Genomic DNA, 10,424 nt, shown 5'->3' on the forward strand with positions numbered 1-10,424 from the left:
ACACTCGAGAAGGTTTGTCGCGACATGCCGTGCACCATGCACACTCGAGAAGGTGGGCCGCGATATGCCGTGCACCATGCACACTCGAGAAGATGGGCTGCGACATGCCGTGCACCATGCACACTCGAGAAGGTGGGCCCCGACATGCTCTGCACAAAAAACAAAAAAAAAAGATATGGCTGTGCAGAGGTGGGTGTGACTTTGAAGGTCCCTCTCCAATGTCAGCATAGCACACAAGGTGATCAGCTGACCTAACCCCCCCCCCCCCCCCAGTCCGCCAGTCCCCATGTGCATGGTCGGATGCTGAGGCTGGATCCCCATCGCATCCTGCAGCTCGCGCCCCTTTCCTTCAAAGAGGACCACCTGCTGGCTGTGTGCGGATCTTTGTTGCGTTAGAAGGCTGGGGGGGGTCCTTTGGCTGTAGCTATGGCTCCTTTCACCTCACCTGGGAGTCATTACTGCCACCTTTCTCCAGGTGCTAAAGGTTGGGAGCATGTCGGGTGTTGTTTTGGCAATTGTGGGTTTAATAATTACAGCATGCAATATTTGTTATATCACACTAAGTATATATCGGTGCATTGTGGGATGCCATGTTGGACAGGCAGGGTAGCTAGCGCCTCACAGCGGTTCCACGCATGACTACGTTGGAGCCAGACTGCTTATTGATTCACTCAACCGTGCACATGGTTCCAGGGATGACCGCAGACCTCGCCTCTAGGAAGTCAAGCTAAAATTCTCATGGGTGGCTGTTAGGCGCTATCAACACAGACCAGGTGCTGGGTTCAAGAAGAGTAGTGATACAGACTGGGCAAGGGATTCCCAAGGCTCCCCCTGGCTCACATATTGGTAGAAATGGCCAAGCACTGGCGATTATACTTTCAGCAGTGGAGCAGCACCTGAGTAACATTGTTACATAATAGGACTTCAGCAATGCCTACACAGAAGCGGGTCCATTTACTCAAACAGGCAAACGCTCCAGACAATATAAAGTAGGGTTTAATAATACTGCCAACAAAAACATACACAGACATACAGTGCCAGCCACCTACTGCCACCCGCACGCATACACGGTTATGTTGGTAGGGTGGTGCCAGTAGGGCAGTGCTACAGGAAATGCATCGAGGATATATATATATATATATATATATTGGGATTTCTTTTCACTCCCTATCAATTTCCTCCGAACTTCACAGAATATGCAGTAGAAAAGTCTCAGTTTCAAATCTTGCAGAGTCACTGAGCACAGGTCGAGTTATTGCTTTGTATATCTTGTTGCAAGTAGCTCAACAGTTCTGCACAGTGAGAAGCAAGACGAACTGTAGAACGTCCCAAGTTCTTAAGGGGGATGGTTTACAAGCACGTAACCATTAATCCCAAGGTCACCTGTGGGTCACCGTTGGTTTAGGTTCGAATTGGCCTGATAAAGTCCGAGTTCTCAATGGGCGTCCCATGAAGACTGGAGTCAGGACTGCCTGCTGGAGTGCAGTGCAGGTCCCCTTTAGAATATGATATGATGTGGCATTTATAACGCACCTGTGCACAAGTGTTTCTAGGCGCCACAAGACAAGGAGGTGGAAACAAAGGAGGACGAAATAGCGATCTTACTAGGCCTTGTGCCATTCAGATCGCGCATTTGCAGGTAACTGGGAAGGGGAGAAGTGCCAGGGGGCAGGGGAAGGGGTTAGTGCAGTTAACACACAAGTGCAGCCTGCGCGTGGCTCATAGCTGCAGAGAGAAGGGACTGTAGGGTTGCAGATACAGACCCTTAAGTGCTGGGGAGCCCTGAGGCAGTGTGAAGGGCAACTGGACATGCAGGAGCCTGGCCTGGGCCCGAGTTCAGAGGGTGACCAGGTCACCAGTGCTTGGAGCAGTCAGCTGCATCAGCAGGGGAGAGGAAGAGAGAAAGCGGAAGCAAAAAGGAAGGTCTTGAGTTGCTTCCAGAACCAGAGGTGGTTCTGCTCAAGTTTGAGAGAGGCAGGGAGGCTGTTCCAGAGGAGGCTCCAGCCGAGGAGATAGATCTGTCCCCAACTCTCTGCTTGGAGAAACGGCTGGCCCTGAGAGGGTTAGAGATAGATGAGCGGACAGCTTGAGAAGGAAGATGTTTTGGAAGAGCAAGTTGGAGGTAGAGCGGTCCCAGGCCCCGGAAAGCCTTGTGGACGATGCAAAGGGTCTTGAACTTGATCCTTGCAGCCACAGGGAGCCAGTGGAGAGATTTCAGAGCTGGAGACGTACTATCCCTGGGCTTGAAGCCGAGGACAAGTCTTGCAGTCCTGTTCTGGATAAGTTATAAAGTTCGAAGAGTAGAGGCAGGAAGATTTAGAAAGAGGCTGTTGCAATAGTCCAGCCTAGAAATGACCAGAGCTCTGGAGACCGGGAGCTTATAGGGGAAAGTGAGAAAAGGAAGAAAACCTCTCAGGAGATGCAGCTGATATTTGACGTCTTGATGTGAGGAGAGGAGGAGAGGGTGGAGTCGAAGATGTCACCAAGGTTCTTAGCCTCACAGGAAGGAGCAGGAAGAGGGCTCAGAGTGGGCGGCCAGAGAGTAAGAGGAAAGGAGGGCTCAAGTGTCCCAATGAGGAGGATCTCGGTCTTACTGGCATTAAGGCAGAGATCATTGGTGGCACACCACTCCTGAATTGTGGCCAGACAGTCTAGGATGAGAGAGGAAGCAGAGGCGGCTGAGGGGAGCATAACATTGAAAATTGGAGCAGAAAGTAGCGATGCAGTGGGAAAGAGGTGCAAGGTAGGCCTGATCATTAATACCAATGTTATCGCAGAGGCGATTGAGCAGTATGCCATGGTTGACCACATCAAAATCAGAGTATAGATCGAGGAGAATGAGGACAGAAGGGAGATTAGAGTCAAGATTGGAGAGCAGGTCTTCACGGGTGTTCAGGAGAGCAGTTTCTGTGCTTCTGGCAGCTCTGAAGCCAGACTGGTGGTCATGGAGGCAACCAACAAAGTAAGTATGTAGATTAAGCTGGGAGATGGTCAGCTGTTCCAAGAGTTTCATATACAATAAACATTAGCGAATGACTGAGTTCTGATTGGTGGAGGGGGGTATAATAGACAATGTACAGTTAAACATGCAGGGAGTAAGAGGACTTGCATTTAAAAGTAAAGGGGCCCTTCTTAAAGAACTATCGGGAACAGAAAAAGAAGTCACAACAGAACTGCTTCCCCTAAAATGAGTAAAGTGCATCCACAAACAAGTAGAGGCCACACTGTCAGCAATCCCAGGGCAATCGCCTAAGAAACAGGGGAAGAATTGGGCCGCCGGCAAAAACTGTCTTGCTGGTGTGCCGTTCTGTGTAGACACCCCACTCCTCCCCAAGTTGAGGAAATTCACTGACCTCTGAAAGTTGTCCTTGGCTCAACAGCACAAACTTAAAAAATGAAGCTGCGCAAAGCTGTATATATGCCTCATGCTTTGCACACACTTTACTGTCATGGTTACTATTCTGACAGTGGAAATGAGCACCATACCCAGAGTGCATTGCATGCCCAGAAGCAATGCACAGCTGAATTACTAGCACAGACATGTTTGGTAAATTGGTGGTCGTTCTTATGTATCCAAAATGAACTTTGTTTTTTTGCAAAGTGTAAAGGTTTTAGGACACGGCACACTCCCGCCAGGGACTCTTTCCACTGACAATGAATGTGGCGCACAATAAAAATGCTTTTTATCTTTATTGATTCTCGGATTCTACTTTGAGAAGGCACCCAAACCGTCTCGCACCCACCTTAACAAATACTCTGTGTCGCAATGGACTATGAACCAGGCTGGTGTTTAGCAATGACATATTTATTACTTCTTAGATTTCAAAGAAAATCAAGCAAATCAAAATTAGGGAAGCAGCCACCACGGTGTGCAGTACAACTGCAAAAATCCCACAATACAGTTACTTCACACTCCTAAGATCAGATACATAAACCTTTAATAGAAAACAGGAGCAACATCGTTTTTCTTAAAATGACAGATAGCACACAAGTAATGCACTCCCCCTGCAACACTTTCCGAAACACCGGCTGACTAAATTCTTTGTGGATGGAAATCAGTGGCAAGGAGTCAGAAAGAGGGAAAAATCAGATCTAAAATTCAGCCCACCACCCCAAGATGGGAGGCCAGAAACGGAAATGAAAACCTACAAAAGGAGCAAAATGGCATACTCAGATTTTACTTGTTACTTGTATATCAGTGATAGTTGCGTAGGATAGCTAGGACAGAACTTCGTGTGGCTGCACTTCAGAGACAAGGAAGCAACGTGAACACAGGTAAGAAAATCGATTTTGGGAGGAAAACAATGCGGAAGAAAACACACAGCAGAATTGCAACTCTTATTTTATACAGACTTTAAAATGCTAAGCAGCTAAGGGAAGGGGCTTAGCTGTCAAAAATCAGAAATCATTTTTTGGGATGAGAAACAAAGGCGCATAACAGACAGGATTCTGAGGGAAAGGGAATATTCTTAATGGGATTATGTTAGGGTTATTCTATGGGAAATGCAAATCGAAATTTATAGGAAAACTGAATACACGGGCAAATTCAGTGTTTGTTTCACAACGACTGGTTCTACTGCGGCTATATTTTAATGACTATATTATTAAAGAAAGACACTGCACGCAAGAGGGTTAATTTTGAATTTTAACCAGCTCGCACCGTGTACCTCCTTATACGGGAATTACTTAATTTATTTCAAAATGGTTCTAAGGACTTGCACAGATAACTGAAATAATTATAAAAGGAACATGCTAACAGATATGGACTAACAGATTCTTCTAAGGAAAGGTGAACAGATGATACTGGCAATTTGGAATTTTGGATGGGATTTTAATAGGATTTTAATAGGATGCAAGGGTAAAAGAGCGGGATATGCAGTTTTTGGGTACTGTGTGATATGATACTTACAAGGGAAGCTTGAGTTTGGGAATTAGGACAGCCAGCGAGGTCTCTGGACAGCGGGGCCAAGGATCTGGTCATTGGGACAGCGGGGCCAAGAGATCTGGTCACTGGGACAGCTGGGCTCTCCTGGATGGGATGCGGGACAGCTAGGCAAGGTCTGGTCACTGTGGACAGCTGAGCTCTCCTGGATGGGATCAGCTGCCTTTCCTCCCTTCTCCCTGGATTATTCGGTATGCATGGATCTGGATGGGTCGTTCTGCCTGGATGGATCAGCTGCCTCTAGATCTGGTTCTTGAGTTTTTTTAATATCCTTTGTTTTTCTCTGTCTCCCTTTTATATACCCAGAGGGACATCATATAATGTTGCAATCTGGGGGGAAGTACTCTGGAGTTACCCCTATCCCAGGATAGGCCAGCTACTGGTGTTCCCTCCTCCCCCCCCCGGGCTGATAGGTTCAGGGGAACTGACATCATTTATGTATGTGCTTCTATTACCTTTCTTTGTCCCACAAAGCCATTTTTTTTTACCAAAAATGAGTTATGGAGCGCAACTTAAAATGTCTACTAGTCGCCATCATAAAAAAACAGATATGCAGATTCCTTATCTCACAGGGAATTGAACAGTCCAATCGGCATCTCTGTGTGAGGTAGCATCACTTTTTGGCACAATTTCACAATTTTTAGGATAAGCATTATATTTAAAATTCTGCAAATGGCTACACATATGCCCACTACTATTTCACATATTTTCACCAAGTTTTATGTCTGTGCCATTTATGATTCACCCCGAAATGCATTTTTCATGCCTTTCCAGTTACCCAGGTGCCAGAAACATGCACTCGGTCTCATTTTGCTTGTTTAAAAATCACATGAAATACTGGCATAATATCTATCACATTATTGCTTATTTCGGGTGCTGAAACATATGTCTTAATGTACAACAGATCTTTTAAATTCAATAGGCTGGATTAGCCACTGTGTGGGCGGTCCTGCCACCCCCACAACCAAACAGTCTTTCCCTGGGTCAGCCTGAACAAAGTGTTTCCATGACACCCTTTCAAGCCATGCATTTGGGGCAGTGAATAGGTGTACAAGGAAATCACACCCTTCGTGAAATGTTAGTTCCCCTTGGGTCCTTTGTTCCTGTCTGTAGGGATGCTGGCCAGTCTGACGAGGCCGCAAACTTCCACACTTTGGGCATTTCATATGCCCATGGGGGCTGGTACATTTGTGGAGGTAATTCTTTTCCCATGGGAGGCAGGGGACATTTGAAGTAAATGCCTGGGCCAAAAACCTGTTCTGCTGGTTTCAACCTTTTTTTTTCTTTCAACAGAAACCAAGCCTTTTTGGAAATAAACATAATGTACATTTTATAGCAAAGCCCCCATCGCCACATATTCAATCCCATTTCTCTTTGAGCACAGGCTGTGATTGCATTTTACTTTCAAACTGCATTCTCCTGATTTGCAAAAGCACTGTTTTACACGTGGGTTCATTTTTCTTTTATGTCAGTTTTACAAATGTGGTTTCTGCCTCACACAGTTTCTTTCTGATTAACCTTCTGGACGGCTTTTACATTAGACTGTAGGTTCATGGACACAAAGAGATACTGCAAAGAGTTTCTTTGGAATTGACACGAGACAAGAGATAGAGCCGTGCTATTGATTTCCTTTGCAGTCATTTGAGTGTGCTGGTCAATTTCAAAAGGAAATCAAAGCAGTGTTTAAGGAAAAACAGAATTCTGGCTCCGCATGTACTTTCTCAGTGAGACCAATGTCGTTCTGGGAGGTATTGCATTACTTCATGGCAATCGGATGAAATACACAGCAGGGCTGTGTTTAATGGAGAAAAACGTTAATGGAGCAAAACGTTGTGGTGTTTAAAATGAAAGGAGTAACAAATTGCAATGCCGCCTTGAATGCAGGTCATTCTTGTGCTTGATTAGAAGCAAAAACAAATGCAGCCATTCTCTGGGGTGGCAGTATTCAAAGCTCACCAGACATGTGCCAAAGAGAACACAACACAGCCATTTCTGGGTGAAATGTTGAAATGCGGCTTTGTGGTGAAGGGAATTTCTGTTAGGGCTGGTAAATGTACCCCACAGATTCAGCTAGCATCCTATATTCAGGACACGCACATCATTCAACACTTTGCTTTGCCCCAGTCCTGCGCACACACTGACAAGCCGCACCTCCTACTAACGCCTCTGCGCACAAGGGGATGTTCCCCCTTATACATTCTGTCCTTGTCTGGAGCTGGTGGTGGCCTTCACCAGGCTTCGGCCTTACAGTAGGGAGAGCGCAGGGTCTACCACATTTACATTCCTTTTATAGAATGCCTCTTTCCGCTTTTCTTTCCACTGGTATTTGTCTAGCTGCTGTTAAATTTACAACACAGACGCCCTTTAAATTCTGTCCTTACCTCAATAAAAGATTCTCCTGGAAAGATACACACAGTATTGTCTCGAGTGATTAGACAAGAGATCATTGGAATGAAGTCAGTAAACTAGGCTGGGTAAATGTGATGAACGTAAGGACACCATACCAGAGGGAAACATAGGAGGTCATTATCTTGCTCCAAGTAATCTGGCGGCGGGGACCTGCTACGTTTTCAATCGGGAGTAGCCAGGTCCCTGCCACCAACATATGCGCAGCGGAGTGCAAAAAGGGGGGTGGGGGGAGTGTGTATACCGCCTTTCGCCCTCCACCGTGTAAATTAAGTAAATGTCACCTGCAATGTTTATAAGCCAGGCAGTGTTTACAATGGATCCCTATGGAGTCCACTGGAATTTTGGTGAAAAAATCCAGCCAACCCAATAGGGATCCCCACCATTTGCACTGGCATGAAAATGCATGCCGCCGCAAATGCTGGAGGAGCGGCAGAAACCGTATGTTATGTTCCGACCCATCCTCTCCCCCATACAAATGGATGAAAATGGGGCATACCGTAAATGCAATGCGTAAACGCCTTTGCAGGGCTTTTATGCATTGCATTTCCGGTACCCAGGGCCATCCTTTGAATTTCAGTGGATGATGGAACATTTTCGTCCTAGTGTGATTTCAAAAGTTCTGACTCTACCTCTGGAACAAGGGCCGCGTATGTGTCGCTAGCATCGGGCGTAGGCAGGCATGAGGAACTAGGTAGCTGCAGAAAGCGTACGGTTATCTGACAACTGGCTACATATTGAGGGATTTGGAATAGGATGTCTTGGGCCCTCTCATTGGAGGGGAAGACCAGACCCTTCTCTGTCCAAATTAAGACTCCAAGAAATCGTTTTACTTGGCTGGGAATGAGACTTGATTTTGTCTTGTTGATTGAGAACCCTCAATTGGAAAAGTAAGTTGATTGTATAGTGTCGACACGCTTGGGGTGTGTCTCCTGCAATTAGACATTTGTCTAGATAAGGATACTCTGGCGTGGATGTTCTGCGAAGGTGCAAAGGTGGGCCACCACCACTGATAGAACCTTGATAAAAACTCTTGGCACTGAAGCTTTTTGGGTACAGAAGTACACTGAATAAATATCCTTGTTAACCTCTAGAAAAGGGACGAGTTCTAGGGCTCCTCTTTGAAGTAATGTCTCCACCTCTGCTTGCAGGATGAGCTGTTGTTCTTGCGACATCCTTCTGTTCTTCAGCGCATGGTAAAGAGGTTTTAAAATAAAAACTACTGAGAATCTGTTTGCTACAGTAGTCAGGACCCACTGATCTGAGGTTATTTCCTCTCATGCATAGGTGAATGGTGACTGGAGATGCGTGGGAGGGAACCTTGATGGATAAGTCAATTACTAGCAGGGGGAGGGGAGTCCCTAGAGGCTGCACTCCTACCTCTACCCTTGCCTCGTCTGAAACCTCTGTGTTATGAGGAATGGTAACTAGAGTGTGTACCCTGTGTCGAGTACCACCGAGAGGAACGTGAGGAGAACCCTGAATGAGTGGGTCTGGAGAAGGCTTGAGAGGAAAAAAGGACTGACAGGTGTTGAAAATGCTGCCTTGAACATATGTCTTATTAGAGATTTGGCTTAAGGTATGTAGCGTGTTGTGTTCCTTCTTTGCAGTCTCTAAAGCCTCATCCACAGCCTTACCAAACAAGACAGGTTCTTCAATTTGATTATTAATCAGGGTGGCTTGGGTGTCTGGTTTGAACCCAGAATTAGGCACCCCCGTGCAAGGACTTGCCTGCTGTCTCTGCGGAGTCCAGGGTATTCTTTAAAATCTAATGGCAAACCTCTTAAATAACTGAGACTTAGTTGGCTCAGGGACATCAGGTAAGTTATTCTGAGGTAATCCACACTGGACATCGGTGTAGCTTGCTAACAGAGTGGTGTTATTGGCAATGCGTGCCAAGTAGGCGGCTGAAGCAGTGACCCTTCTGGCTAAAGCATAACGCCTTTTGCACTCTTTATCCGGAGGCGCCTCGGTATTAGATATGGGCACTACAGCACATTTTCTAGTGCAATTGACTACCAGTGATTAGTGCTTTACATGAGCCGGAATATATAGCGGGTCAGTTCGTGGAGGTCTAAGCATTTTTCTGCTTGCAGGTTAACTGCCCGTGTGAGGGAAGGCATGATTCTCTTTTTAATTGAGTTTAATAAGGAAATAGATTGGCTCACAGCCTTTCTCTCTTTTGAAATGTCTTTCACAGAATCAGGATCTGAAACTGTTTCCGGAGTCTGGATTTGGAATTGTTGTGCTGCTCTTTTAAGCAGATTATGAAACAGAAGCTCGTCATCAATGGGAGTTGCGTCTCTGGGTTGCTCCAGGAGATCACCATAACCAAATACAACATCTGGCTCATCCAGGGTGTCGTGAGTGGAAGTTTCTGGCCAAGTATCCTGATCAGCGTCCCCTTGCCAAATACCTTGATCCTTATCCCCTTGGTCTTGCTGATAATATAGATCCCATTGATCGTCCTGAGTGTCCTGCAATATGTTAAGTGTCTTCAGAAACATCATGTATGGGAGAGTGATGGAGTCTGGAAGATTTTGGAGGTGGTTCCCCCTCATCTAGTAAAAGTAACAAACTTGGACACCCTGCCCATTGTCTTCTCAAATTTCTCCTTTGTCTAGGTTCCTGTTCTTGGGATTCAGGATCTGCAGTTCATTTACCATGCAGGGATTTGGACATAATGCCAGTAGCCTTGGTAAAATCTAGACGGTTGTGTAAGTACCTGTGGGGTTGTTTTGGTGTTTTTCCCATGTTTTTACAGCCGTATCCGAATCAGTTGTCAACGGGTGTTTAGTAACGGCAACATGTTTGAGTGCAAAAACGCAAAGGTTTGACCACTTTTGACAGAGTTTTCGATGAAAGCGTAGATGCCATAGAATCCCCTTTCAACAAGTCTGTGAACGTTTGGATTGGGGTTGTATGTCTGAGTAAATGCACGTGTGTCTTTTTCGCCAGAGTACCTCCCTGTAGCAGAGCTTTCGGCCTGCCTGGTTGGGCTGGGGACAGGCACGCGGGAGTCTAACGACTCCTCCTGTATGTCTTCCATTTCCCAAACTGAGCCATAGCTGCCAAA

The sequence above is a fragment of the Ambystoma mexicanum genome, chromosome 14 (genome assembly GCF_040938575.1).
Source record: "Ambystoma mexicanum isolate Mex_15411 chromosome 14, UKY_AmexF1_1, whole genome shotgun sequence".
NCBI lineage: Eukaryota > Metazoa > Chordata > Amphibia > Caudata > Ambystomatidae > Ambystoma > Ambystoma mexicanum.